This window comes from Scyliorhinus canicula, chromosome 3 (genome assembly GCF_902713615.1).
Source record: "Scyliorhinus canicula chromosome 3, sScyCan1.1, whole genome shotgun sequence".
NCBI lineage: Eukaryota > Metazoa > Chordata > Chondrichthyes > Carcharhiniformes > Scyliorhinidae > Scyliorhinus > Scyliorhinus canicula.
In genome coordinates this window covers 92,851,784-92,875,440 of record NC_052148.1, presented here as the reverse complement: position 1 = coordinate 92,875,440, position 23,657 = coordinate 92,851,784, and positions in this window count along the sequence as shown.

Sequence of the window (23,657 nt, the reverse complement as noted above, 5' to 3'; positions counted from 1 at the left end):
CCCCCAAAAATTCAGCATAAACAGCTATTTAGGCCATTAATTTGGCTCTCTGCTATATGGACAACCGATCAGGAGAGCCCTGCAGAAACTCTGCAGAAACCCAAGCTGCCCTTTAGAAACCTGGTTAGTTTAATTGAGAACAGGCCAACTGTGCCAGCTGCTATGTCAAATAAGCAAATGGTAAGAAAATTGGCAATTTTTCAGATCAACTTGGTTAATTGTAATTATTTAATTTTAGTTCATGTTTTATATAAACTAACTCTATGTAGTTATGTGCAGGAGGTATATTTCTCCACTTTCCTGTTCTATGCAGGTTCACAGCAATGGCAATGGTGGGGCAAACATGTAGGAAATGTGAAGTTGGGGTGGGGCGTATTTCAGTTTTTTCTGTCTACTACTTGGTTAAAAGAACACCAGAGGGTCTGGCTCCCAGTACTTTCCTGCTGCACAGTTGTAGCCCCACATTTTTCACATTCAATGTGCTAGAGCCAATGACCCCCATAATTCCTTTCAAATGTTAACAGGGAGAGACGGAAAGCCGCAGCAACTACTCACTACTTCAAGATCATCCTGAAGAATATAAATAACTATTTCCCCCCCATCAATCAGCTGCCTCAAACTTCCTTCCTCTGCCTGAGATTCTAGTCTCCTTTTTCACTCACCACTACTCTTTCTATTTGGCTGCCACATCCATTGCTGTGGAAACCAGTCTATTAAAGGAGCCATTTGGCAGCCAGATGCAGTTTAACTCACATCGTGCACACATCAAAGACCAGCAATACCAGAGCCATTCTGCTGATTTATATGGAAGCGGGCAGGAGAACGTAAGCCACTCAGCACGCTGGCAGCCATGTTTTCTTGGCTAACACAGGACTGCAGGTCTGAGGCAGTTCAATTGTTTGGAATCATCAATTTGAGGCTGCACATTGGCTTGGGTGGTAAGAACACCACTTCATCTGCTTTGACAGTTTACCCCTTACATCAGAGGTTTCGTTGATAGGATGTTGGAATTCAGCAATGACCTGCAATCAAACATGGATGGCTCACAGCACTTGACCTAGCGCACTGACCTAATGAGCTATGCAATAGCTCCAACAACAACAACATCCTGCTGACCAGCCTGGTGCCTTTCTCTTATTGGACACTCAATTCAAGAACCCGGGGTTTGGGGGCAGGAGTTTTATTTTGGGGTCAGCTGTCTCCTTAGCAAGCTTGCTTCCAGTTGGCGGAATGCAGAGTCATGGAAAACTGACCTAAATCATGGAGAACTGACTCCAGACCATCTGATCCTCATGCTTGTCAGTGAGCAGCCAATAGAGAGAAACGACATTTCGCAACTAAGTTACAGAAAACAAACATATTTTATTAAACTTCACTTTGAAAATCCCGGGATGCAATTTTTAATATTGTAGAGTTTTTCTGGAAGGCAAATCTAGTTTCATACTCATAACCCATTCAGCTGCTACCAAAAGAATTCATGAAAGAATGAAACGTTGATTTAGTGTTTTTGAGCATTTCAGTCATCACATGACTACATCTTGGTCTGATTTAGAGCAAAGGGCTGAACCTTTATTTTGCTTTCCAGCCATCTGCTTCTTTTTAAACGACAGGAAACAGCTGATTCATAACAATTCTGTCAGTTACAACCTGCCAGCTTGTTTTTTTGCCCAGAAATTAAAATTTAGGCCGATATCCCCTTTGTTCATTTATGCTAACCTATTATTAAAAGCTTTTCTGGAGCTCTACAAAAATGAACACGTGCTCTGGGCAATTATCTTCTTATCATCTGCAGTATTATACCATCTCATTGAAGAGTGTTTCTCATACAGATGCACTGCCATTATGCACTTTGAACACAGGAACATTTAAGAAAGCAGCTGTTATGTCTCACAAGCCCTTAATAGGTCAACTTCATCTGCCTGTCTTCACACCCTTCCAAGTCCTTTTCTTATGGAATGTAGTTAACTGTATCTTTAAAAAAAAAATTATTGGAATCTTATTCAATATATTTATTATTGAGCTGTGAAAGTTTTGCATTTCTGGCTGATCTCCCAGATTCTAACTTCACTGGCAGGGCAGCACGGTAGCACAAGTGGCTAATACTGTGGCTTCACAGTGCCAGGGTTCCAGGTTCGATTCCCCCTGGGTCATTGCCTGTGCGGAGTCTGCACGTTCTCCCCGTATCTGCGTGGGTTTCCTCCGGGTGCTCCGGTTTCCTCCCACAGTCCAAAGATGTGCAGGTCAGGTGGATTGGCCATGCTAAACTGCCCTTAGTGTCCAAAAAGGTTAGGAGGGGTTATGGGGATAGGGTGGAAGTGAGGGCTTAAGTGGGTGGGTGCAGACTCGATGGGCCAAATAGCCTCTTCTGCACTGTATGTTCTATAAACCTCAGGTCATCCAAAATCCTGCTGCCCATGCCTAAAGTTGCACCGAATCCCATTCTCCTATCACCCTTGTGCTCTCTGACCTATATTCACTTCCGGTCGGAAAATGTCTCGGTTTTAAAGTTCTCATCCTCATTTTCAAATACCTCAAGGTTGTCACCTTCTCTATCTCTGTAATCTCCACCAGCCCCCCAACAATGTGAAATATACACGCTCTTACAAATCTAGCCTCTTGTTCATCTTGGTTTTAATCACTCTATCACTGGTGGCTGTGCCTTCAGTTGCTCAGATCCCCAGTTCTGGAAATCCCTGTCTCCCTACCTCACATTTGTTCTTCAAGACACTCCTCAAAACTTAAATTCTTTGGTCAAGCTTCAGATCATCAGACCTAATTTCCTACATGGCCCTGAGTCATTATTTGGTTTCGAAATGCTCCTTAAACTGTGCGGAAATGTTTTATTATACTTAAAGATGCTATATAAATAAAAAATGCTGTTGTTCTCTCTGACTTCTCCATTGCTCCATTGTTGCTCATTTGGAACATTCTGTCTTCCTGATATGTAAACAATTTACAAGAATCAATTATGCCAGTTCCTTCCTCATGTCAAAGTCTTCCATTTTCCAAAAACAAAGTACGACAAATTCATTTAACTTGCACAGAACATTAAAATTGTGCTAAACCAGTAAGATTTCATTCCAAGAAAAACGTTTTCATACAAAGGCTTGTGAAAATGTGGAATTTAGTCAATTAAAGTACTTAAAGGGGAAATAGATACTTGAAAAGTCAAGACGTTAAGGGATAGAAATAAAAGGCACAACACTGGGATTGAAAAGACTGTGGATAATAAAATGGCGGAGCAGAATGGCAGAAAATACAAGCTGGCATGGGAAGAGCAATGTGGTACCTGAGACCTTAGTGAATGGCACAACCAACAGTCTATTTTCTCAACCAATAATATTTAAAGATTGATAAAGAACCAGAGGAATGACAGGAAGATGAATTAGTGGCTGAATTAATGTCAAATAAAGTATGTAAAACAAAAGAGAGAACCACTGAATTCTTTTTGAGGTGTAATTCCTGTCATAATGGAGAAAACATGACAGCTAATTTTTGCAGCAAGCTCCTACAAATGGCATCTAGGCAATGGCCAAATAATTTATTTTATTGATATAGGTTGAAGAATTAATGTTGTCTAGGACACCTATAAGAACGCTCTGCTTTTCTTCAAACAGTGCCCTGCAATCCTTTATGTCTGCTCTGAGTGTGCAGATGCCTCATTATACGACTTTTAAATCAATGGTGATCACGTAGTCATAGAAATTCACCCAATGGCCTAGTTTGCCGTATATTCTGGGTGCACATTTCACCTTTGCGTACCTCTGTAGATTTAGTCCCAGTTTGAATAGTTCTACTCAGGCAGCCTTGGTCAATGATCAGAGACACACCCTGGGCCTTGTTGTCAAGGACGTGTGCAGAAACTATTAGAGGTATGCTTGTATAGGCCAAGGGCTCGCTATACATCAGTAACTATTTAGTCAAAGGTATAAATGTAGCAGCAATGCAGAATCAAGTACATAGTGCTTATTCTACTGAATGACCAGGAATTATAACAAGACAGACAAAGTTGCTGATCACCATAAAGCCTGTTTCCTCATCACCAACATCACAATGACATCCCAGTGATTGGTGATAGTCCTTTTAAACTAAGCCCCTGCCCTGGAAAACAAGTTTGCTAAAATAAGGTCAGCCTGTCAGAGAATGCAGAAGCTTACAGTGTGTTTTCAGACACATGTGATCCTAAAACTGTATCTGGCCAGGGAAGATGATTATCTTTCAAATATTTTTTATGGATGAGTAAGTACCCGGTAAAAAGCTGGGTTAGATAGTGCTGCCGGTTTATTCCTAGGTTTCCGGTAACTGGTTAGTCAAAGGTGAGGGTTCTGTGTAATGCAATATGGAGATTCTTCAGAGGCAATTTATCAAGGCCTAGCTGTGAACTCGGTTATTCAATTCTATCACCTTACAGCAGGACCTCCGAAGGTTTGGTTTGTGAATTGGATTGAAGGGAGATTAGAAACATATAAGCATGGATTAATACCTGTATGATAAACACCCCATTACCTTAAAATTCTTCCCAAAGATATGACCATCTTTTCCCTCCTGGAATATCAACTCACTGAGAGGTTACAAGAAACAGAAGTGCAGGTTTTCAATTTCTGGGAATGGACCTCTTTGCATTGGAAAGACTTATGGAATGATCAATGAACTATATCTAAGATTCCATTGGAAAGATGTAGTCTAAAGGCATATGGATCCAGATATATAGAAGGCCCGGGGTGTCGCTTTGATCATTGACCAAGGTCCACTGGCAATGGAAGCTGACTATGTTCTGTTAATGTTGTTGGACTAAAGCCAGGTCTGGCATTTGGTTTGCGAGATTTGTGTAAAATCCTCACAAAATGCATTGCGCTGCATACTGGAGGACCCTCAATACAATCATTGGCATTCTCTAAGTGACTTGCCAAGTGGCGTGGGTAATAATGGTCTTCCAAACTTTCTAATCATAGCAACATTGGATGAACTTGTGGATTCAGTCAGTATTTAATGTTGTCTGGCTGCTTCAATGCTGTAGATATGTCTTCATATGGAATTCACAGAATTGTTCCCCAAATGTCCTTGAGGATGACTTGAAAATGTCAGGTCTGGGGCTTTAAAAGTGGTGCAAATCCCTCCAGAAAACATCACTTTAGCATGAAGTTCTCTACGGAACTCAGTCACAGTGTTGTGAATAACTTTGCAAAGCCCTCACTTTCCAATTGCATACTTTTTGTTTTATCTTTGGTGTGTGAGCAACATTGGTCCGAGAGTCAACCACATAGGATATTAATGCAGTCACATGTAGGTCAGATTGGGTAGGAGTTCTATGTTCCCTTACCCTAAGGATTTGAGTGAATTAGTTGGTAGCTTTTATGAGCAATTACATATGCCAGCCAAGATTTTTTTTAAATTCCATTTCATGATTTACTATGGTGGGATATGGATTTGTTGGGCTAAAAATTGATTTACTCTGTTTTTGGGTGCAGAGATCATGGGCAGGATTCTCCGTTTCACCCAGCTGCGTGCTTCTCGGCAGTGGCCGTTTGCTAGCGGTGGGATTCTCTGCTCCCACTGCTTGTCAATGGGATTTCCCATTGAAGTCACCCCACACCGCCGGGAAACCCAAGGGTGAGGTACACAGCCGGCGAGAACAAGGAATCCCAATGGCCAGAGAATTCCGGAGCTTGATCTGCATATTGTCTCTGTCCATTGCGATAAAGGTGGGCAACACACCAGCCTAATGTATCCACTTCATTTGCATGATCGTAACTTGAGGTTGAACAAGTCCCATGCTGCTGTCTTCTTTCTAAAGCTGCCAGCTTCCTTTGCACTCAGCAGCGGAGCTAAGAATTATTGTCCAGAAACCATGTGGTGTGGTTAGCCTGCTGTTCTTAAAGGGAAGCTACACTGAACACCTTGGATGAAGGGGGAAGGATATGGAAGTGAAGGCATTAGTGGTTGAGGTGGGAAGGAGGAGAGCTGTTATGATTCCCAGTAGACCAAGCAGCCATTAAAGACCACAGGTGGCTGTTAATGGTCTGTTGCTTACATTATTATAATACACATGAAGGACATAGTTTAATTAAGTACTTAGAGCACATATAAAGAGAGACAGCTGGGGCACGGGATAGTAGCTTGGAAGTTTACAAATGCAAATGCTGCTTTCTATAAATAAACCTATTCTTAAGAAAAGCATCACCAACTCGTTTGGGGATAGGATGAACCAGGATCAGGCAGGTTAATTCCCAGAGTTTTGACACAAGGACCTGGCAGCAGTTCCATAAAACATCAAATGACCGCTCATGCTTTGTCAACGTCAATGAATATATCTCCACATGACATCTCCTACCTCTCCCCGCCACCCCAGACCACCAACCTCTCATACTGCGCAATGTACCGCGGCACCATCATTCACCCAGCAGCACTCCTTGGCACTCAGGAATCATGCCTGGCATTCAGATTCTCCACCTCACCTTCACATTTCTATCAATTCACCTCTTGTTACTTCCACATACATCTAGCTATTTAGGAATGCCAAGCACATAACCCAAACACAGTGCTACACAATCCTTCTTATTCTTCCCTTACTCTTTAGGATAAAATGGCACAATAAAGAGGGTTACAGAGCAGAACCATTGGGAGGCAGGGACACTTGCATCTCTTGCGCCTTAGAGGGGGGATAGTTGTCTTTATAATGTGGCTGGCTGCAGTATGGAATGTGAAGTTCCTGCGAACATTGAGGATAGCGGTATGTTCCTTCCTTATGTTTCTTCCCAACTCCCAGTGCACCCTCATCCTGCTATCTGGCACTTTGAACAAGTTGCTGATCCTGTGACCATGGATCCCTTGCTCTCCATCCCACCTGCCCTTCCCAAACACCAAACTTCCTCTTCTGAGTTCATGCTTTCAAATACCCAAGAACTGCCAGTTGAGGAGCCACAGCAGCCAAGAAGGAAGAGAAAGAGGGACAGCACAGCACTGATGAAGAATCTCCATTAATTGACCTGGCACTTGCAGCCACTAGCTCAGACTCTGATACTGCATAGACCTTGGAGGCTCCATCTGCTCCATCTGCATGTCCTGGCATAGAGTCAGAGGCACTGGCACTGCTGCCCTCATACCTGTTGTAGCTTTTGTGTGGACAGGTCACGTACTCCTCTGCCATCCCTATAAGGGGGCAGCAACTCTCTCTGACAAATCCAGGGACTCACCAAAACACCGCAGCATACTTCCATACAGTTTGAAACAGAAAATGTTCTCCAAAAATTTGCTTATCTGGAATTTGGGTGCCCGGTCTTTTAAATATCACAAGTGCAAGGCCCAACTTGCTGCAGAACAGGTATGATCTACAAATTTGTTGCCAGGGCAAGTGTTGCTCAACCAGAGTCCCATCAGACAATTAGCCTGTATGATGTAAGGGTAGAGTTGATTCAAGGCTTTCCAGCACCTATGTGCGATCCTTTCCACACAGATTGGTGTATGGGCGGTGTAAGAGGATGATGCAATGCAAGACACCTACAAAAGCAGTGCTGGACAAGAGAATTTCTGGTCCCATGCAGACTGTCTGAGTTGTTGGTCCAATAAAATAACCACGAAGCTGTATTTAATCTTGCAAGAAAATTTCAGCAGGAAGGCAGTTTTCAGGCAAGACTGTGCTAGGAATGACTGAGCTGAGACGTTCAACCACTAACAGGATGCTGCTAGCCACAAAACTGGAGAGTCAGATGTGTGATTGCTGATTGAGCAGATTCAACAGACAGATGACACACTCAATGATTTCTGTGACTCTGCAGCTGATGAAGTCATGAACGGGTTGGAGCTCCAGCCAGTTCGATGCTCATTCGCCAAGCAGTGTCCAGCGAAGGAAACGGCAAAGAAAAAGCAAGCTTTCATTGAAACCTGAGGGCCTTAAAGAGGGCACTTGAAGTCTCTTCTTGCAAGAGCTGCTGGAAAAGGTAATCAGCACAGGAGGGGTGCTGAGTGAGAAGATGATGCAGAAGCAGTTGCTTTGGGTTCATTCATAGTACAATTTTAAAAAGCTGCTCTGAAATATTTTTATGTTAGCTAATGTCAGCGGCAATCATGGGAACAAGATTTGTTTTCTGAGCCAGTGTTAATGACTAATTTGTCAGGTGCTCTCTGAAAAACCTGTCAAAATATCCCCTAAATTTGAAAATAATACATATTTTTGGGTTCTTATTTCAATGTTTCCTTACAAATAAAAGGAAAGACTTGCATTTATATAGCACCTTTCATGACCTCAGGACATCCCAACACACTGCAGTCAATTTAACGCTCTTGCCATGTGTTTTATAATAATAATCTTTATTAGTGTCACAAGGAGGCTTACGTTAACACTGCAATGAAGATACTGTGAAAATCCCCTAGTCGCCACATTCCGGCGCCTGTTCAGATACATGGAGGGAGAATTCAGAATGTCCAATTCACCCAACAAGAATGTCTTTCAGGATTTGTGGGAAGAAACCAGAGCACCCGGAGAAAGCCCACGCAGACACGGGGAGAACCTGCAGACTCTGCACAGACAGTGACCCTATCCGGGAATCGAACCCGGGTCCCTGGAGCTGTGAAGCAACAGTGCTAACCACTGTGCTACCGTGACACCCCTGGGGATGGGCAATAAATGCTGGCTTGGCCAGTGACACACACTCCCATGAATCAATTAAAATAAGCTGTTGCAATATAGGAAAAGTAAGAATCCAATGGCACACAGCAACATTGCAACCCCTCCCATTCCATAATTAGCATTGAGATATGGGCCGGATATTCTGTTATAATAATGTTGGTTGAGGGCCCAATAATGGCAATGTCACTGGTGACTTCTATAAGCAGAACTCAAATCTCCTGTTTGCCATTACCTGCCAGATGCTGAGAGGACGTTTCCCCTTGTGAGAGAGACCAGGGGGCACAGTTTTACAAATGAGTCTCCCATGCAAGACAGAGATGAGAAGAAAGGTTTTCTCTCAGTGGGCCGTTGGTCTGTGGAATTCTCTTCCCCTGAGAGCAGTGGAGGCTGGGCCATTTGATACTTTCAAGACTGTGTTGGATAGACTCTTAATTGACAACTGAGCCAAAGAGTAAATGGGAGAAGGAAGGAAAGTGGAGGTGAGGCTCAAGGGGCCGAATGGTCCCATTGCTGCTCCTAATTCGTATGTTCATGTGTAAATAACAAAATATATGTAATGAGATTGCAGATCAACAAAGATCTCTTTTACTTCAATTTACTGGAATATAGCAAGTGCCACCAACCTACCTCCTTAACTTTGGAAGGCAAAACAAACTGCATCATTCAGTGACTCAAACTAAAAGCCAGCAGGAAAATATATTAAACATTAAACAGTAATTCAACCAAATTCAGTTCAAACCACTCAAATTACACTGGCATCTGGGGTAACTTAGACAGCTGACAGTGAAACCTCTTTGGCAGCCACTTATTGGACACACAATATGACCACTCATAGATGAGGGGTCAAGGGGGTTGTAATGTTATTCAAATGGTAGAAATAAATTATCCATTTTACAAGGCGACACAGATGAAAGCAGCCACGGAACATTGAGCCAGGTCCCCGAAGGACCTTGATTGGTCCAATGACGAATGACTGAGAGAAAGTCAGCCTTGGGTATATTATTCAAGATCATTAATTGGTCCAAAGAACTTAAAATTCCTTGTTCCTGGAGCTACATTGATATTGTTATCTGGGTGAGTTTAAACAGTAATGAGAAATTTGGGGTGGGGCTGATTATGTCAGATCGCTGCTCTTTTCCTTTGACAGTTCAAAGTTCACCAGAAGGAGGAGCAGAGACTTTTTGTGTCTTTCCCCCTCCATGTGGATGTCACAGAAAGAAGTGGAACTTACAGAATGACATTTTCAGAATACTCACCTGTTCTGGCTCCAACATGACAAGGGAGTATAATTTTAAAATTAGAACCAGTCTGTTCAGGAGTGATGTCAGGAAGCATTCCTCATACAAATGATAATGAAGCAACACTCACTTATGACACACTGTGGCTAGTTCAATACAAATTTTGAAAACTAAGATTGATAGATTTTTCTTATGCATGCAGCAATAAAGGGTTATGGAACCAATGTGAACAAACAGAGTTGATACAGATCAGCCACGATGAACTGAATGGGGGAACAGTTTTGAAGGCGTACATGTGTGCCTATACTCCCTGTGAGGATGCACTTCCACTTCCTGTCAAATCCAGGAGTTCACCCGTACCTTTATCTCTAAAACACCACTGACTTCTTTCAGACAGACTGCAAAGACACCTTCTTTAAAAATGACCTTACTTGCAATTTGGGTGTCTGGCTCTTTAAGGAGAATGAGTGTATGGGAAATCTTGCAGAATCCTTCTTGTTGTTGCTAGGTGATTGATTAATTTATTGCCTGAGCCTGCATTGCCCAAATTTAGTGGCCTGGCATTGTATTCACAGGCACTCAATGCACACTGGGAGCTCCCACGTGTGACCCTTTCCTGATACAATAGCATGCTGACCACAAATATCCAATAGTGCATCATGCCTCAGCAAAGTGACTTGAAAACAATACATTTCACACCTTATGGGCTGGATTCTCCGTTCTGGAGACGTGCTGACATGAATGTGTTGACTTTCATGACAGAAAATTTGGCGCTGACCCCTCACTGATTGGGAGGTGGGATTCTTTCAGCCCACGCCGGGCCGGAGAATCGCCGGGCTGGGAGTGAATCGCATGATGCCGCTCCTTAGCTCACTTGGCTAAATCGCTGGCTTTTACAGCAGACCAAGCAGGCCAGCAGCACGGTTCAATTCCCGTACCAACCTCCCCGGACAGGCGCTGGAATGTGGCGACTAGGGGCTTTTCACAGTAACTTCATTGAAGCCTACTCGTGACAATAAGCCATTTTCATTTTCATTTCATTTCAATGCCGGTCTACCGATTCTCCTGAAAGTGGAGAATCGGCGCCACTGGCTGTGGTGATATGCATCACTGTGAATACATAAGGGGTTAATGTAAATACACGTAGACTAGATAGACACTAGAGGGAGCACCAGAGACATGACACACAGACAGTCAACCAATAGGCTGGTTAGATAGAACACGGCCAATGGGCATTCATGATACACACAGAGGAGACACTACCACAGGAGGGCATTACACCAACCCATATATAAAGGACACAGCACACATGATCTTCCTCTTTCCAGTGGAGAATTTCAGTGTGTACATAGGGTTGATTTGAAACACATCACACCCACCACCTGGATTGTAGCAGACTGGTTCGTCAGTCTGACTACCTATAGCAGGATTAACAGTAGAGTCGAATCCAAGTAGGAGAATCGTTAACAGTTTAATAAATGTGTTAAAGCTATCTCCAAGTCTGAACCTTCCTTTGTCAGAGTGCACATCAAGGAAGCAGCTTATGCTACGTCAAGAGCATAACAAACACCAGCGCCGGTGTGGGAGCGCCCCCCCCCCCCTGCCAATTCTCCACCTAGGATGAGCCGAGTGGCTGCAAAAAAATCCGAGTCCCGGCGGCGGCGTCCACGTGTGGTCTTACCCGGCGGGACCTCAGCGTGCATCCTTCCAGGGGCGGCCTGGTGGGGGGGGGGAGGGGGGTCCGACCCCGGGCGTGCCCCCGCTGTGGCTTGGCCCGTGATCGGGGCCTACCGATTGGCAGGCCAGCCTCTCGGGCTGGGGGCCTCTTTTGCCCTACGCCATGCAGCGTGCATGCACAGACCCGCGGCGCCCATTTGACGCCGGTATCGGCAGCTGGAGCAGCGTGGGTCGCACCCACCACAGACCACACGCGTCCCGCACTGTTGGGAACTCGGGGGCGGAACATCGGGAGTAGGCCAGCCGATGAGGCGGCAATGGCATTGCGACTGCACGCGGCGCGCATCACAATGATGCAGGTTTGTAGGGAGCGGAGAATCGCAAACCGGTGTCAAACCGCGCCGGCCCTGATTTCTACATCGGAATCGATTCTCCACCTGATTGCTGATTATGATTTCGGCGTCAGGCAACAGTGAATCCCGCCTATATCTCCCACGTGGCCACATCCTAGACTAATGTACATTCCAAGTAGTATGAAAAGCAGCCACAAATAACTGATTTCCACCCTATGTGTACTGTGACAACCAATAAAACCCAACCAAAACAATAAAATACTCCCAGTTGGTGTCTGATCCAGCAGCCATAGTTAGAACACATTTGATCAGTGAAGTGCAGAAGATAATGAACAAGTTTAAGGAGTTATTTTTGAAACTTCACATTCCAGATGGAAGTCTTACCTTCCAGGAACATGACAGAAAACATCATTGGCATGGTTTTTCAGCCATTCAATTAAATTGTTGGAAAATTACGTATGCTCAAATTCCAAAGTGCATTTCCTGCAGGTGAGGAAATCTTAACCAGAAGAATTGAGTAGTTCACAGTGCTAGACAGCTAATGATACAAGAGTAGGTGTGTTTGGTATTTGTGTTGAATTTTTAAGTGAGGGTTAATGGTCTTGGTGCACACTGTCAGGAACCCACTGAGTCATCTTGGACTGCCCCTTCTGAGGTCGGTGAAGATGTCTGACGCACTCATAGCATCAGTATTTCAGAGAACAGCTGTGGTTTCTGCTCACAAACAGAAGGATTCCATTGAGCCCAAAATCTGCAGAGAAACTTCATTCAATCAGTGGCTGCTAAAGTAGTTGTTTTTTTCAGATTATCAGCTTCACAAGAGACCTACATAAGAAATAACTTGCTAGTACAACACCTTCCATAATCCCATGATATCCCAAAGCACATTACAATTAAATAAGTACTTTTTGAGAGTTTAGCCATTGTAATATAGGAAGTGAATTTGTCCATAGCAAGATCCCACGTACAGCAATGAGATAGGGACCAGTAAACCTGGGTTGGATTCTCCGTTCTGGAGACTATGTCCCCACGCCGGTGTGAAAACAGTGGAGTTTTACACCAGGACAACTGGCTCAAAACGGCCACCGATTCCCTGTTCCAGGGTGGGCTAGCAGCCAGGCAGTGTAGAACTCCCAGCTCTCGCTGCCGATATGGCCTGGAGAATTGCCGGGTCCGCAGCTGCGAATGCACAAGGTGGCGGTTTGCAGAGGCCGTGCCGTGCTTTATGGCTGATACAGCCCGCATACCCAGCCAACAAAATAGTCCCCCCCTTCGGCCGGCTTGCACGCCCCGGACCGCCTCACCACAGTGCCCCCAGGCCCGAATAATGCCCCCCTTTCCCATGGATCAGTCCTCCCCCGACTGTGGCGGTGCTGGACTGAATCCGCAGCCGCCACACCGAGTTCCTGACGGATGAGACCATGAGTGATCCACGCTGTTGGGAACTCTCGGCCAGTCGGAGACAGAGCATCGCAGTGCGGGCCCTTAGCCAATGTAAGGAAGGCCATGGATACAGCGGGTGGCATACTCTGTGAGTACACCGCTTTTCAGGCGGTCGAGCATCGCGAAAGCAGCACCGCCCCCAATTTCATCATCATCGGGCATTCTCCATCCCGTGGCCGAACGCGATTTCGGCGTCGGAGATCGGAGAATCCAGCCCCTTGTTTTAAGTAATGTTGATTAAGGAATATATATTTGCTCAGATACTGGTATAACTCCATTGTTTGTCTTTGCTTGGTACCATGGAATCTATTGCCTCCGCCCTGTTGTGTTCTGTAATCTTGGGAGGGCTTCTCTGTTGCCGATGGCAAAATCAGGACTTGTGATTGGCAGGAAAATAGCTCCCAATGGCGAAATCACAGGAGGCATCGGTTTGATGCCAAATCGCGATGTTCCGCCTCCTTGAAAATGGCGCAAATGTGGCGCGGGAACTAGCACACGGGCCGCCATCTTGAGCATCTGCAGACGCTGCTGCTGTTGCCGCCGACTCCGGTGTCTGGCCACACGGACTACCAGCAGCATCTTCTTAGGGAAACCTCTGTGTCCACTGTCCCTGCCATCACATTCAATATCTGGAAGGAATTGGGAGAGAGTGCTAGACTGACAAACAGCGGTGGCTCCCACCCCAGGACCCTCCATTCCCCCATTGATCCCCCCCTCACCCGGAACGCCCTGCGCATGCACAACCAGCCGCAGCAGCCCCCTCAATTTACCCCAGATCCTGTACCCAGACACTTGCTCATAACGTCACACTCCCCGTGACACTCCCCCACCCTCTGGCCATGGATATTCCCCGGATCTGTGTCTCATCCCCTGGGTGTTCGGATGTTTGCTGCTGCAGTGTTCAGGCAGAGTGTCCAGGCATCTCGGTTTGATTGGGATTCTAGGCAATGACTCCCACATGCTACATAGCCCGCTCACCCAAGTGAATCCAGTTGGGTTGTGTGAAGTGCTCACTGTCATAATATACACCAATATATCATGGCGCAGACACACACTGATGGACACACACAGGGACCAATCAACATGTACAAACACCGCAGCCAATCACCAGTTAGAATACACACACTATAAAGGCAGAGGCCACCATGGTTCCCGCTCATTATGGGTGCTGCCTCTGAGTGTAACAGGAACTTATTCAGCCCAGCACAGACTTACAACACGTGCTGAGAGAATCAACTGGTTCGGACAAGGCTTAGGTCTCTAGTTCAAGTTAGCATCATTTAGACCCACAGTCATCGTGTGTTAGTTAGTTAGAAGTAGTTAATAAAATTGAGTTGAACCTTCATCTATGTTGGAAGTGTCTGTTTATCTCTCAAGCCTACACAAGCCAACACATCACTCACTTAACCACGATTGCCAATTCCCTATTAGCAATAACCTTCAGCTGCACAGCCAGAGGCCTCAGCAGTCGGCGGGGGGTTATGGGTGGTCACTGGGGCAGACAGGCAGGGACAAGGGTTGGCCCCGGAATGGGTACACATGATCCAGGGGTTGGCATGGTGGTGCCGCAAGCAGTTGCCACCTGATTGCCCCCCAGCACCTCTCCCCCCACTCTCCCATGGCGGCCAACCACTGCAGAGGGTCCCCCACCCACAGTCAAGGGTCCCCCAGCCCCTGCTGAGCACAGGGGCTGCAAGCCCTGCACTCCCGGGATCTTTGCCTGGGAGCCAAGATGGCTACTCACCTCCTCGGCTCCCCAGAAGCCCCTCCGCCAGGTTCACATTTTTCAAAAGGAGTACCAATCGGTACCAGTATGACCACTTGCTGGGGAGGCTGGTGAGACAGGAGGCCGTTGGATATGGGGTGGTTCTCGTTAATTGTATAGAAATGGGGATTAAGTGGAGATAATTGGTTTCACGTCACACTACGGCGAGATCCTGATTTCGCTTACGGGAGCGGACCGGTTTCATCACAAAGTGTTTGGCCTGACGTGGTTCTCGTTTTTGGCCTCTCCCGCTATTCACTGGCCTCATTTCGCTTGAACAAGAGCGCAACAAGGCCGAGAATCGTGCCCTCAAAAGCAGATCCTGGACATATCTCACTTGTATTATTATCATTTCTTTCAATGGTCTTCGTGCCTTGGTAACATGAACAGGGCTGAAACTTGCTCACATGCTGTTTAAGCAATCAGGATGTCAACTTACGACTCAGTATCCCCTGTCTTGCCTGGATAGGTGCTTGACATACGCTGCCTACTCAATGGCAGACATGGTAGAGTGTGCTGCAGGCCATCTCTCATATCCTTACCCTTGAAGCAGTAACCCAGACAAAGCAGCTAAAGAGCTTATGTATCAGACTCTGCCACGAAGAGGAAATGATGTGTTAGCCAATACCAGGCATTCATTCACTTCGTGTTTTGACATCTTGTTGCACTCATGTGGTTGCAGAATTTTTAGCAGAGGTTTGCAAATGTGTTTTATTAGTTGGTCAGAATATGATGTTTTTGAATTTCCTGAAGTATTTAAGAAACTTAGGTGAAAGTTTAGCTGTACAATAATGCCAGTTCATATCTTGCCACTCCCATCATGTAAGGGACAGAAGGCTCAAGGCAGAGTGAGGACATAAGCAAATGGCCAAGAGCAGATGCAGCAGTGTATATTCGGTGCTTGCAAAAACAACAACAAAACAACAAAAATCAAGAGGGATGCCCCACAAGAGGAGGTAGATGTTTGGATTAGTGATTATTACTTTAGCTTTATTCTCTCTCTCTGATTCAGGCAGTATGTTAAACTTAGAAATGTAGTTAGTAGTCTAATATATAGTGGCGAGACAGGGGACGTCAGTACCATCAAATGCACATCATGTGCCATTTGGGAAGTCCATAAATCTTCCTGAGTCTTGGACAACCACATGTGGAGGAGTTGTTGTCATCTGGAGGAGCTTGAGATTTGGGTTTTAGAACTTTAGCGACAACTGGCAATACGACATCTGTGAGGCTGCAAACTACTTGGATAATTCAAGAGATGGTCACTGCACAACATAAGTGTCTGCAGGCAAAAAGGGAAATGGTGTCCACCAGACAGACAAAACAGACCAGACATTCAAAAGGAGGAAAATCAAAGCTGGAAAAGGAAGGCAGAAAAATAATAAGGAATTATGGAGGGCAGAGGAAACAAATGTTAAAAAATAGACAATACAAGGACAGCACGGTGGCGCAGTGATAAGCACTGCTGCCGCATGGCACCGAGGACCGGGGAGGTGGAGGCCTCCGATGGTGTCTGGCCCGCGACCGGGGCCCACCAATCGGTGGGCCTGCCTCTCCCCTCCCCCCCCCCCCCCCCCCCCGCCCCCGCCCCGGGCCTACTTCTTGGCGAGGCCTTCCCCTGAACACCGACCCCATGTTGGTCGGGGCTAGTGCACAAAATAGTCCCCCACGCATGCGCAGGATGCTCGGCCCAACTGCGCATGCGCGGGTTGGCGCAGTGCCAATTGGCACCGCAAAGGTATGCTGGAGCGGCGTGAACCGCTTCAGCGCCAATCATACGTAAACGGGCATTCACGACGGCACGGAGTCTTGGGCCCAATATGGGAGAATTGCCCCCAAAGGAATTGGATACACTAAATTTATTTTTATACAATACAAATTATTCAGTCGCTTATGGTAAAAAGTACAACACGATAATCCAGTGAAAAAGGCAAATGAGCTAACAACACAGATACACACTTTGAAGTACAATATCATAGCAATTATTAAAATATGACACAAAGATTAATAATCTTTATCATTGTCACAAATAGGCTTACATTAACACTGCAAGGGGCTGTTTAGCACACTGGGCTAAATCGCTGGCTTTGAAAGCAGACCAAGCAGGCCAGCAGCACAGTTTGATTCCCGTAACAGCCTCCCCGAACAGGCGCCGTTATGTGGCGACTAGGGGCTTTTCACAGTAACTTCATTCAAGTCTACTCGTGACAATAAGCGATTTTCATTTCATTTTTCAATTAAGTTACTGTGAAAAGCCCCTTGTCGCCACATTCTGGTGCCTGTTCGGGTGCACAGAGGGAGAATTCAGAATGTTCAGCTGGTATGGGAATATGAACCCGCGCTGCTGGCCTTGTTCTGCATCACAAACCAGCTGTCTAGCCCACTGAGCTAAACTAACTCCAGGAAGGTCAGGAATGGCAGCTCAACATTCCTGGTTTGCTGGGGTTTTCAGGTGAGATAGGGGGATTAAAAAGGAGGTTAACCGTGTTGTTTAAAGAAACAATCAAAGCTTTAAGGGGGGGATGATATGACAGACGGATCATCAAATAAGACCTTTTAGATTGAAAAGAAGAACAGAAAAGGAGAAATCATACTGCTGGGAGAAGGCTATAAATCCTTCCCAAAAATCAGTGGGTGATAGAACAGCAAATATGTTGGCGAATTGCTGAGAAGTGCAGGCAAAAATTGGAGCAATAATAATGGGGGATTTGAACAACTAATATTAATTGGGATAAATTCAGTGTAAAAGGGATAAAGAGCCCAGAATTCTTCAAGTGAGTTGAGCAGGGCTATTTTAGCCAGTTGTAACAAGCCCAAGAGAAGGTGCAGTTCTGGATTTAGTTTCAGTGAACAAATCTGGGCTGGGGAAGAGGTATCAGTGGGACATCATTTTAGTGGTGGCGATCTTAATTCACAGCACTCATGAAAAAGGAAAATGATAGACCAAAGATAAGTTTTAATTTGGGGCAAGACCAATTTTACTAAGCTGAGATGTGACTTGACAAAAGTGAACTGGAAACCAGCTTGTATTTATTATTGTTCCTGTACCATATGTTATATAAAAGGAACAGGAAACATGGCTTGTGTTTTAATTGTTCTTCTCATTTGCTAGAACAATTTAAACACTGCTGGGGAATACTACACCAGATTCAGAGTCGCATTCCTCTGTGATTGGAAACTCTTGCAGACCATGATTAGGATATTTCAGATGGCAAAGTTTCCCACCACACCACCCAACGAGATGGCGGGGAATATCCCACTGTTGCTTTCCGCTGTCCAGAGCCATTAACATTTGACCAGGTGTTAATTGGTTAAGTGCTTGATCTCTGCCCCAATTTGAGGAGGAGGTCTCACTTTTAAGAGATTCTGGCGGAGGCACAGTGAGAGCGAGGAGAATGGCAGAGACACAGTGAAAGCGAGGAGAGTGGCGAGGGCACAGTGAGAGCGAGGAGAGTGGCAGAGACACAGTGAAAGAGCGCGAGGAGTGCGGTGGGAACACAGTGAGAGTGAGGAGAGTGGCGAGGACACAGTGAAAGAGCGCGAGGAGAGCGGCAGGGACACAGTGAAAGAGCGCGAGGAGAGTGGCGAGGGCACAGTGAAAGAGCGCGAGGAGAGTGGCGAAGACACAGTGAAAGAGCGCGAGGAGTGCGGTGGGAACTCAGTGAAAGAGCGCGAGGAGAATAGCGAGGACACAGTGAAAGAGCGCAAGGAGTGCGGTCGGAACTCAGTGAGAGCGAGGAGAGTGGCGAGGACACAGTGAAAGAGCGCGAGGAGAGCGGCGGGGACACAGTGAGAGCGAGGAGAGTGGCAGAGACACTGTGAGAGCGAGGAGAGCGGCGGGGACACAGTGAGAGCGAGGAGAGCGGCGGGGACACAGTGAGAGCGAGGAGAGCGGCGGGGACACAGTGAGAGCGAGGAGAGCGGCGGGGACACAGTGAGAGCGAGGAGAGCGGCGGGGACACAGTGAGAGCGAGGAGAGTGGCAGAGACACAGTGAGAGCGAGGAGAGTGGCAGAGACACAGTGAGAGTGAGGAGAGTGGCAGAGACACAGTGAGAGCGAGGAGAGCGGCAGAGACACAGTGAGAGCGAGGAGAGCGGCGGGGACACAGTGAGAGCGAGGAGAGTGGTGGGGACACAGTGAGAGCGAGGAGAGCGGCGGGGACACAGTGAGAGCGAGGAGAGCGGCGGGGACACAGTGAGAGCGAGGAGAGTGGTGGGGACACAGTGAGAGTGAGTAGAGCGGCGGGGACACAGGGAGAGTGGGGAGAGCGGCGGGGACACAGGGAGAGCGAGGAGAGCAGCAGAGACACAGTGAGAGCGAGGAGAGCGGCGGAGACACAGTGAGAGCGAGGAGAGCGGCGGGGACACAGTGAGAGCGAGGAGAGCGGCGGGGACACAGTGAGAGCGAGGAGAGCGGCAGAGACACAGTGAGAGCGAGGAGAGCGGCGGGGACACAGTGAGAGCGAGGAGAGCAGCAGAGACACAGTGAGAGCGAGGAGAGCGGCGGAGACACAGTGAGAGCGAGGAGAGCGGCGGGGACACAGTGAGAGCGAGGAGAGCGGCGGGGACACAATGAGAGAGAGGAGAGCGGCAGGGACACAGGGAGAGCGAGGAGAGCAGCGGAGACACAGTGAAAGTGAGGAGAACGGCGGGGACACAGGGAGAGTGAGGAGAGCGGCGGGGACACAGTGAGAGCGAGGAGAGCGGCGGGGACACAGTGAAAGTGAGGAGAGCGGCGGAGACACTGTGAGAGCGAGGAGAGCAGCGGGGACACAGTGAGAGTGAGGAGAGCGGCGGGGACACAGTGAGAGCGAGGGGAGTGGCGGGGACACAGTGAGAGCGAGGAGAGCGGCGGGGACACAGTGAGAGCGAGGAGAGTGGTGGGGACACAGTGAGAGCGATGAGAGTGGCAGAGACACAGTGAGAGTGAGGAGAGCGGCGGGGACACAGTGAGAGCGAGGAGAGCGGCGGAGACACAGTGAGAGTGAGGAGAGAGATGCGGGGACACAGTGAGAGCGAGGAGGGCGGCGGGGACACAGTGAGAGCGAGGAGAGCGGCAGGGACACATTGAGAGCGAGGAGAGCGGTGGGGACCAGTGAGAGCGAGGAGAGTGGCGGAGACACAGTGAGAGCGAGGAGAGCGGCAGGGACACAGTGAGAGCGAGGAGAGCGGTGGGGACCAGTGAGAGCGAGGAGAGTGGCGGAGACACAGTGAGAGTGAGGAGAGCGGCGGGGACACAGTGAGAGCGAGGAGGGCGGCAGGGACACAGTGAAAGTGAGGAGAGAGAGGCGGGGACACAATGAGAGCGAGGAGAGCGGCGGGGACACAGTGAGAGCGAGGAGAGCGGCGGGGACACAGTGAGAGCGAGGAGAGCGGCAGGGACACAGTGAAAGTGAGGAGAACGGCGGAGACACTGTGAGAGCGAGGAGAACGGCGGAGACACTGTGAGAGCGAGGAGAGCGGCGGGGACACAGTGAGAGCGAGGAGAGCGGCGGAGACACAGTGAAAGTGAGGAGAACGGCGGAGACACTGTGAGAGCGAGGAGAGCGGCGGGGACACAGTGAGAGTGAGGAGAGCGGCGGGGACACAGTGAGAGCGAGGAGAGTGGCGGAGACACAGTGAGAGCGAGGAGAGTGGTGGGGACACAGTGAGAGCGAGGAGAGCGGCAGAGACACTGTGAGAGCATGGAGAGCGGCGGGGACACAGTGAGAGTGAGGGGAGCGGCGGAGACACAGTGAGAGCGAGGAGAGAGAGGCGGGGACACAGTGAGAGCGAGGAGAGCGGCGGAGACACTGTGAGAGCGAGGAGAGCAGCGGGGACACAGTGAAAGTGAGGAGAGCGGCGGAGACACTGTGAGAGCGAGGAGAGTGGCAGAGACACTGTGAGAGCGAGGAGAGTGGTGGAGACACAGTGAGAGCGAGGAGAGCGGCAGAGGCACAGTGAGAGCGAGGAGAGCGGCGGGGACACAGTGAGAGCGAGGAGAGCGGCGGGGACACAGTGAGAGCGAGGAGAGCGGCGGGGACACAGTGAGAGCGAGGAGAGCGGCGGGGACACAGTGAGAGCGAGGAGAGCGGCGGGGACACAGTGAGAGCGGCGGGGACACAGTGAGAGCGAGGAGAGCGGCGGGGACACAGTGAGAGCGAGGAGAGTGGCGGGGACACAGTGAGAGCGAGGAGAACGGCGGGGACACAGTGAGAGTGAGGAGAGCGGCGGGGACACAGTGAGAGCGAGGAGAGCGGCGGGGACACAGTGAGAGCGAGGAGAGCGGCAGAGACACTGTGAGAGCGAGGAGAGCAGAGGGGACACAGTGAGAGCGAGGAGAGCGGCAGAGACACAGTGAGAGCGAGGAGAGCGGCGGGGACACAGTGAGAGCGAGGAGAGCGGCGGGGACACAGCGAGAGCGAGGAGAGCGGCAGGGACACAGTGAGAGCATGGAGAGCGGCGGGGACACAGTGAGAGCGAGGAGAGCGGCAGAGACACAGTGAGAGCGAGGAGAGCGGCGGGGACACAGTGAGAGCGAGGAGAGTGGCAGAGACACAGTGAGAGTGAGGAGAGTGGCAGAGACACAGTGAGAGCGAGGAGAGCGGCGGGGACACAGTGAGAGCGAGGAGAGCGGCGGGGACACAGTGAGAGCGAGGAGAGTGGTGGAGACACAGGGAGAGCGAGGAGAGCGGCGGGGACACAGTGAGAGCGAGGAGAGTGGCAGAGACACAGTGAGAGTGAGGAGAGCGGCGGGGACACAGTGAGAGCGAGGAGAGTGGCAGAGACACAGTGAGAGCGAGGAGAGCGGCGGGGACACAGTGAGAGCGAGGAGAGTGGTGGGGACACAGTGAGAGCGAGGAGAGCGGCGGGGACACAGTGAGAGCGAGGAGAGCGGCGGGGACACAGTGAGAGCGAGGAGAGTGGTGGGGACACAGTGAGAGTGAGTAGAGCGGCGGGGACACAGGGAGAGTGGGGAGAGCGGCGGGGACACAGGGAGAGCGAGGAGAGCAGCAGAGACACAGTGAGAGCGAGGAGAGCTGCGGAGACACAGTGAGAGCGAGGAGAGCGGCGGGGACACAGTGAGAGCGAGGAGAGCGGCGGGGACACAGTGAGAGCGAGGAGAGCGGCAGAGACACAGTGAGAGCGAGGAGAGCGGCGGGGACACAGGGAGAGCGAGGAGAGCAGCAGAGACACAGTGAGAGCGAGGAGAGCTGCGGAGACACAGTGAGAGCGAGGAGAGCGGCGGGGACACAGTGAGAGCGAGGAGAGCGGCGGGGACACAATGAGAGAGAGGAGAGCGGCAGGGACACAGGGAGAGCGAGGAGAGCAGCGGAGACACAGTGAAAGTGAGGAGAACGGCGGGGACACAGGGAGAGTGAGGAGAGCGGCGGGGACACAGTGAGAGCGAGGAGAGCGGCGGGGACACAGTGAAAGTGAGGAGAGCGGCGGAGACACTGTGAGAGCGAGGAGAGCAGCGGGGACACAGTGAGAGTGAGGAGAGCGGCGGGGACACAGTGAGAGCGAGGGGAGTGGCGGGGACACAGTGAGAGCGAGGAGAGCGGCGGGGACACAGTGAGAGCGAGGAGAGTGGTGGGGACACAGTGAGAGCGATGAGAGTGGCAGAGACACAGTGAGAGTGAGGAGAGCGGCGGGGACACAGTGAGAGCGAGGAGAGCGGCGGAGACACAGTGAGAGTGAGGAGAGAGATGCGGGGACACAGTGAGAGCGAGGAGGGCGGCGGGGACACAGTGAGAGCGAGGAGAGCGGCAGGGACACAGTGAGAGCGAGGAGAGCGGTGGGGACCAGTGAGAGCGAGGAGAGTGGCGGAGACACAGTGAGAGCGAGGAGAGCGGCAGGGACACAGTGAGAGCGAGGAGAGCGGTGGGGACCAGTGAGAGCGAGGAGAGTGGCGGAGACACAGTGAGAGTGAGGAGAGCGGCGGGGACACAGTGAGAGCGAGGAGGGCGGCAGGGACACAGTGAAAGTGAGGAGAGAGAGGCGGGGACACAATGAGAGCGAGGAGAGCGGCGGGGACACAGTGAGAGCGAGGAGAGCGGCGGGGACACAGTGAGAGCGAGGAGAGCGGCAGGGACACAGTGAAAGTGAGGAGAATGGCGGAGACACTGTGAGAGCGAGGAGAACGGCGGAGACACTGTGAGAGCGAGGAGAGCGGCGGGGACACAGTGAGAGCGAGGAGAGCGGCGGAGACACAGTGAAAGTGAGGAGAACGGCGGAGACACTGTGAGAGCGAGGAGAGCGGCGGGGACACAGTGAGAGTGAGGAGAGCGGCGGGGACACAGTGAGAGCGAGGAGAGTGGCGGAGACACAGTGAGAGCGAGGAGAGTGGTGGGGACACAGTGAGAGCGAGGAGAGTGGCAGAGACACTGTGAGAGCATGGAGAGCGGCGGGGACACAGTGAGAGCGAGGAGAGAGAGGCGGGGACACAGTGAGAGCGAGGAGAGCGGCGGAGACACTGTGAGAGCGAGGAGAGCAGCGGGGACACAGTGAAAGTGAGGAGAGCGGCGGAGACACTGTGAGAGCGAGGAGAGTGGCAGAGACACTGTGAGAGCGAG